Genomic DNA, 8,314 nt, shown 5'->3' with positions numbered 1-8,314 from the left:
TACAATTATCCCATCGCACCTTACTAATATCGAACATGCACCTCGCGTAGGCGAAACCTATATTATTCGATACTAGTCTTGATGAGTGCTAAAACTTGGAAAGCATAAACTTAATATTTAATTTGAGGGAATTTGCAATTATTTTGATCTCACCGGCTTATTTATCATATAAATTGTCTCTCACATGCATCAACATGCATTCACATACATCAACATACATACAAAATGAAACAGTTATGGCCCCTAGCACAATCGTTCTCCCAAGCCAATGAGAGAACTTAAGCTAACCTAATAACAATCTAAGCTTCTCCAAGCAAGATCTTCAAGGTTTTCCTCCTTTGATATTTTATTTTTCTCTTTCTTCATAACATTACGTTACATAAAAGAAACTAGTTTTACATACGAGGGGTGGGATGAGAAAAAAAGTTACATTAAGAGATTAAAAGAGAGTCACGACACGCAGGTCGTATTTTAAAATTCCAAAAACAAAATAAAGGAAAACTAAGGCCATAACTGATCATCACAAGACAATAATAATAAACACATTATTATTATTAATTTAAATTCTGTTAATTAAATAAACCAAATTAAATTTTGGCGATTGATCACACTACGTAGAGTTAGTCGGGGGTTCTGCTGCCCGGTTAGCAGGGTTGTTAGGGGTAGTGCCCCGATGCAAAATTTTAATGAATAATTCATTTGAAACCGACGTCGTTTTTCGCATCAACACTTGATACTTAAAAACACAACTCTTGTGCAGTCACAACCCTAATCGCATAACTCTTTGACAGCATAACCCTTGTACCGTCATGAACCCTAATGGAATAATTTCATACCGTTAAATACACCTCAATTGATAATTCAGTATGGTTGATCAACACGTCATTGCTTCACCATACTAATGTCGAATTCCGAAGCAAATGACCATTGATCGCTCAAAGGAATAACAATCATTAAGTGTTTGAATGAACGAAATAGAAATAGTATATCATACATACCATATTTTGCATCAGAATTACTTATATCATATATATAAATTGATCGATCTCATTTGTGTAACCTATGGACGATAGATGTATCCCTGCTTCACCATACTAACGTCAGATTCTGAAGCATAGTCAACATCAATCATCCAAATCGTATACACACGATGCCAAATTTAATTACTCATTTATTATTTAATTCATTCGGTCTTTTAATCGCATTAATACAGAAAATACTGAAAATAAATAGTTATCATATGCATGGTTTCGTAAGTGGCTTTAATACCACTGAAGGAAAATTGTGATCCAAGACACAGCGGAAATAAAAAAAAAAATCTTTAGTGATTCTTACGAATGGGCATGATCAGTGATAGAAACCTTTACCTCTTATGGCGATTGAAACCTTTGATGCAGATCTAAGGAGTGATCACGAGCGTTGAATGGTGACAACGCCTCTACTCAGTTCATATGAACGGATTCCTTCAGTCTCAGTGCTAACTTATACGAATGAAGGCTTTTAGAGAGAGAGAGAGAGAGAGAGAGAGAGAGAGAGAGAGAGAGAGAGAGAGAGAGAGAGAAATGAAATTTCATCAAGTGAAATGCTTCTGCACAAGGGTTTTATTTATAGACCCACTTGTGCGGGCTGCAAGCTAAAAAGCCCACTTAAGTGTATGTGGCCCATATCTTATGGTATACGAAAAATCAGTTAAGCGCGTCGTACCTTACCATATTTCGTATTCTACTTAAGTGCCCCGTACCTTACAATGTTCTACAATTCATTTAAGTGCACTGTACCTTATGGTGTTCCTTATTTACTCTATCTCTCATCAATCTGTCCTTTTGTGTGTGACCCTGTAGGTTTCCGTGACATTGCCAATTATATTAAAGCACATATTTAACATAATAAACAATGAGCGGTATCTAGCAACACATAACTACTACCCAAGACACGAAAATGTCATGTGATATGACAAATCCCTTTTGTGATAATACTTATGTGTACAATTACCCTTTTTGCCCTTATGTATATATTGAACACAAGTCATAGACCGTGTCATCCTTGTCCAATTCAATATTGGGCTCTTAGACATTTATCTTGTTACGCAGGATGGACAAATTCCATCTAGGTTACTCATGTCCCTTAGCATGCTTCGTGGAAAACCCATCAACTGTCTTTATGGTCATCCAGTTACGGACAACATTTGATCAACAATAAAGCACTTGACTCTATATCTAGGGTCCATAGTGGTTTCAGGTCGAAGGGTGGTATACACCATTATCACCATGAGAATAACTTATGACACTTTACATAATATTCTATGTAGTATTCTCATAGCGGGTCAATCCAATATAAATATTACTCCTAATATTCATACCTATGTTTAAGACTTGATAACTCCTTATCCATGATCCATGAGATGTGATCATCAGTCTATGTACATAATAGTCTTAATTCTTTGATGTTATCCCACTTCACAACAAATCTCGACTACAGATACTTTAAGAATAATGTCCTTATGTTTAATGAGATCTTATGATTAAGTCACACTTGATACATTAAACGGACTGGCTATTCTAGGAACTTTATTAAATAAACATAATAAAGAAAAAACCTTTTATGATTAATAAATAATTCAATACAAGTACCAAAAGTCTTGACCTCTAGGGCTTACACCAACAGATTTCTCGTAAGGCCATACATGAGTGGGATATTAATCACATTTCCCCCCAACAGCTAGATCAGACTTATCAACATGTGGAATTTTGTGGAGAGCAATATATAAAACATATATCTTATGACTAAGGTTCAACTGCCTTAGAGGAACACCACTATCAGCTTCACCAAATATAATACCATGTTTTTGATTGATCAAACCTCCAGAGGTATGAGAAGGAACTCCAATAGGAAGATTTATGCCATAATCATTATTCTTATTTAGATTCTTCTTCTGAACCACTGTTAGTTATTCAATGTTGGGAGGACCTCCAGTCTGACCACCAACCTTCCATTCAATGACAACTCCTTGCTTGAGTATCATAAAGTCCATATGTCATAATTCAGAAGTGAGTAAGATGTTGAACCATCTTGTATGAAATCTTGGGTGGCTTCTTAAGTTTACATTTCTCATAAATATTTCCTTCTTCAATTTTGATATTAATACACATATGACAATTTTCTCTGCAACAACATCTAAGATTTCTACACCATGTCTTAATTTCAGTTTCTAACATGTCTTCCATGATTTTTGAAACATGATCTTCAACATTATGCTCTACAGTGGAAACAACCATACTCATCTTAACAAATTTATTTCTCTTATGGCTATCATAAAATGTATCATGGTTTCTTTCTTCTATCAATTGTCTATTGCATCTACTTTTAAAATAACAATATTCACACAAGAATACCTTGTGAGAGGAGCAAGCAATATGAACAATAATATTAGGCTTGCCATGCCAAACTTGTTGATGGTGTCTTTGAGACTTCTCATTCCACTGAGGATACATGTGTTGATGGAGTGGTTGTTGTAAGACCCCAATTTTGTCCCTAAGATCCCTCATGGCATCATATCATATCATATCATTGCCTCAAGGATCATTGTGCACCTTGCCTGCTTCCCTGTGGGTGGGTTGTCTCTTGAGTGTGGTTCTTGATCACCAAGCATGTTTTGCATTTGTATATCATTGCTTTTCATTTGTTTACTAACCAAAAGTACAAAAAATATTGTCATCTAACCTTGTTACTTGCAGATGAAGTAATCTAGGTCAAGCCAGTCAAAGGCAGTCATTGAGCCATAGATGGTGGCCATTCTGAAGAATTTGGGCACCATGATCATTCATCAAGAGTTCATATGAACCATGACATCATTTTGGATCAAGATCTCAAGTGGTAGAGGCTTGAATTTCATCTGAGCATAGCTAGGTCAGCTAAAACCCTAGAAAAGTCAACACAAGTCAACTGTGCATTCAATCATGGATTTGAAGGTGGGAGATGGTTAGAGAGGCCTCATTCATGTCCATACAAGTCTCATATAACATTTCAAACATCAACATGGAAGAATTTGAAGTCAGATAAAAAGTTTCCAAAAATAGTAAGTGACATGTAATTTCAAACTGCCAAAAATGGAAAGGTCTTTTCCCCTAGCAGAGGTGATCTTTGTGGTTCGATCTGATTGATGGCAGATTGTTATGATGTTGTGTTTTTTTCTCCCCAGCGGAGTTTATGCCTTGTGGTACAGGTGGATAATTGCCGGTTGCTAGCAATTTTATCCCCAGCCAGAGTTTTGGTATCCTACCCCGTATTCGGTAGTTGTAAACCCTAATTTCTCCCTTTGCAGAGCTAACCTTGTTGTTCATCCTAACCGATGATGGTTACTCTTTGTGGTTATCTTTATTCAGTATTCGATGTTGATATTCCTCCCTTTGCCTGTGGATAATTGCCGGTTGCTAGCAATTGTATCCCCAGCAAGTCGTCTTCAGGATCATTGCCGTACACTTGCAATGTTGTATCCTTTAAAGTTGCCAGTGGGTCTTTTCACCGTTTGCTAGTGATTTGTTCCCCGGATCATTGATTGTTTATCAATGCATCCCCAGCTAGTTCTTGTGGGTAATTGCCGGATGCTTGCAATTCATCCCCAGTGAGTCTCCTTTCATTTACCCGTTTGCTTGGTAATGATTGTTGCTCCCTTTGATTGGTCATCTTTATATACCTAGTTTTGGTATCCCGATGCCTTTCTTTTCGGTCGATTTATCCTTTATTAACCCAGTAACCGGTTGTGGATAATCTTCCATGCGAGTATGTTATCCACGTTCTGACGGTAATGGATAATATATCTCATGCACTCTTCAGTCGAAGCCTTTTGTGTTTCCCCAGTCGAGTAAGATTCGTTATTTCCCTTTGTGGAATCGAATATTTGTTGTTTGTTGGATAATTGCCGGATGCTTGCAATTTATCCCCTGTGAGTTGTCTTTCGTTTACCCGTATGCTTGGTATCGATTGTCTCTCTTTTTGGTTGATCACCTATTATATGCCCTAACCGGTATCTCTGGTGTCTCTTCCTTTTCGAGTATATTATTCACGTTCTGACGGTAATGAATAATATATCTCTTTCACTCTTTGGTTGGAATCCTTAGTTGATCTTCCCCAGTAGAGTAAGATTTGTATTCTTTGTAGAATCGAATATCCATCCTTTAACCAGTTTGTGTTTTGGATGATGAGTGTTTTGGCAGTAAAAACCAATCCACGTTTTCGGTAGATCACCTATTATATACCCAGTAACCGGTATCCTTGGTGTTTCTTACCATGCGAGTGTATTATCTACGTTCTGACGGTAATAGATAATACATCTCATGCGAGTATTCTATCCATGTTCTGACGGTAATGGATATTATATCTCATGCACTCTTTGGGTTTGTGTCCCCAGTTGAGTAAGATTCGTCATGCCAAACTTGTTGATGGTGTCTTTGAGACTTCTCATTCCACTGAGGATACATGTGTTGATGGAGTGGTTGTTGTAAGACCCCAATTTTGTCCCTAAGATCCCTCATGGCATCATATCATATCATATCATTGCCTCAAGGATCATTGTGCACCTTGCCTGCTTCCCTGTGGGTGGGTTGTCTCTTGAGTGTGGTTCTTGATCACCAAGCATGTTTTGCATTTGTATATCATTGCTTTTCATTTGTTTACTAACCAAAAGTACAAAAAATATTGTCATCTAACCTTGTTACTTGCAGATGAAGTAATCTAGGTCAAGCTAGTCAAAGGCAGTCATTGAGCCATAGATGGTGGCCAATCTGAAGAATTTGGGCACCATGATCATTCATCAAGAGTTCATATGAACCATGACATCATTTTGGATCAAGATCTCAAGTGGTAGAGGCTTGAATTTCATCTGAGCATAGCTAGGTCAGCTAAAACCCTAGAAAGGTCAACACAAGTCAACTGTGCATTCAATCATGGATTTGAAGGTGGGAGATGGTTAGAGAGGCCTCATTCATGTCCATACAAGTCTCATATAACATTTCAAACATCAACATGGAAGAATTTGAAGTCAGATAAAAAGTTTCCAAAAATAGTAAGTGACCTGTAATTTCAAACTGCCAAAAATGGAAAGATCTTCTCCTCAAGATTACATGTCCAAGAAAGCTTCAAATCAAATTTTGTCCAACATGAAAGTTGAAGATCTTGCTCTTAACTTTCCAAAAAGTCCAAGAACATCCATTTCTCATTTGTGGTTGGCAAGTTATGATCAAATCATTGCCAAGGAATTTTGGACTTCAAGCTAGCATAACTTTTGAACCAAATGGCCAATGCAAGTGGTTCTTTTTGGAGCATTTCACTCTTGATCCCTACTATCATAATCATGCATCACATTTCATCATTTCTTATTACAAAATTATTTCATTTTTTACTTGAATTCATTTTGAATTTTGGAGGGAAATCTCCAATTTAAAAAATATGCATTGCCATTACATTTTTCCATTGCATTTGATTCAAAAATCACATTTTGAGTGCATTTTCATGCAGCCACGAGTACTGTAGCATGCCATGCACATGTGAGGGTATTTTGGCCAAGTTGCTTAACACTTCATTTCATCTAATACTTTTTGCATTAGCCTAATTGGGATTAACAAGTTTGATTAGCAGAGGGTATATATTCCTAATCATAACAGAAATTCAGGACAACAACTTCACAAACTCAGATCTAAAAATTTTCATCTCAAATTCTCTCAACTTTTTCATCAATTTTTTTGGTAGCTTTTGCTTTGTTCTTGGTTTATTCATCAACTACAGGCATAATTGAAGAAGATTGAAGCAAGATCCTGCAGCATTGAGGCCAAATCGTGACTGTTGAAGCTTGAGCACTTTCATGGCAGTTGGAGATTTCATCGAGATTAAGCATTGTTGAGCTGTTGTCCATCATTCATTCATCTTCCTCAGCACTATAGAGCATCTGTTTCAGCTCCTCCAAGCCAGATTCGCACGAATCCAACTCTGTTGCATCATTGAGGTCAGTTTTCGATGATCATGATTCTTGAAATTGTTGAATGCATCTTGTAGATCTTACATCATAGAGTATGCTGAGCTTTGGATCTCTTGATTTCATTAAGTATTGAGTTAGTTATCATGATTTGAAGTTTGATGATTGAAACTTGTTTTTGCTCGATTCTCTGAACGTGTTTAGAATTAGATGAAATTGATGTTGGATTGATGATGTGTGTTGAATGACGAATCTATTGATATGCGCTGCATAAATTTCTGGAATGATTTGTTCTTGATGATTATGAACACGATGAATTTGGATGAACATGTTAGGGTTTAGTTTTCCAGAAACGTTTTGATCTGCCTGGCCGTGTTTTGCATGCTTTTGGTTGTTTGTCTCCCATGTACCAATCACAGCGCGCCACCTCACTTAATGAAACGGAGCGTTTCATTAAGTGAGCGCTCAATTCAAATTGCTCGCCGGTTCGAGCCTGGACCAAAGCACTCTCACATTTTGCTTTTGCATCTTTTCAATTATGCTTTACATGTTCATGTCCATTTCATTCATCATTTTTATTTTTTTTATCCACATTAAAAAAATCATAACTCTACAAATAATTGTCCAACTCACATGAGATTTTTTGTGCAATGTTCCTTGTAATGTCTACTTTTTAATGGATATTTTTCCAAGATGTGTGCTCGGTTGGATTTTTAAATTGCCTAGGGTTTGTTCATGCTTATACATTCATGCACCTTGCTTTCCATTTCTTTTATGAAATCATGATGCTTGATCCAATGAAGCTGAAAGTTTACATGCTTAATCTAGACACTTTGAGGAGCATTTTGGCTTTGAGTTGGATTTTTTTGCATTTCTGGTTTGTGAGATATGATATGATCATTGGAGGTGTGACAATGTGTGTCACATCATTTCTTGTCCAATTTTCTGATTTTATTTACCATGCCATATGAACTTCAATTAATCTGATTTTTTGCATGTTGATTCTTTTGGATGTTAAGTTTGATCATGAATTTTTATAGAATTTTTAGGTTCATTTCCAATTTGTTTGAGATTTTCTTTGCTGGTTGGTCATAATTGGACTTTTGTTGAGTGTTGAACTTAGATGATTTGTGAAATTCTTATGCCTTATCATATGAGCTTGAAATTTTACACATGTATTCTAGACACATTGAAGTTCATTTTGGCTTTGGTTTGGTTCATTTATCTTATGTCATTTCTGTTTTAGGATTTCCTTAAGTTGATGCACCATTTGTGGTCTTGTTTGAGCTTGTTTATGCTTACCTTGACTTAGTGAATTTAATTGACATGCTTATGCTTATCCAAATG

Source organism: Lathyrus oleraceus, chromosome 4, assembly GCF_024323335.1.
Source record: "Lathyrus oleraceus cultivar Zhongwan6 chromosome 4, CAAS_Psat_ZW6_1.0, whole genome shotgun sequence".
Lineage (NCBI taxonomy): Eukaryota > Viridiplantae > Streptophyta > Magnoliopsida > Fabales > Fabaceae > Lathyrus > Lathyrus oleraceus.
Note: the sequence above shows the minus strand (reverse complement) of the source record.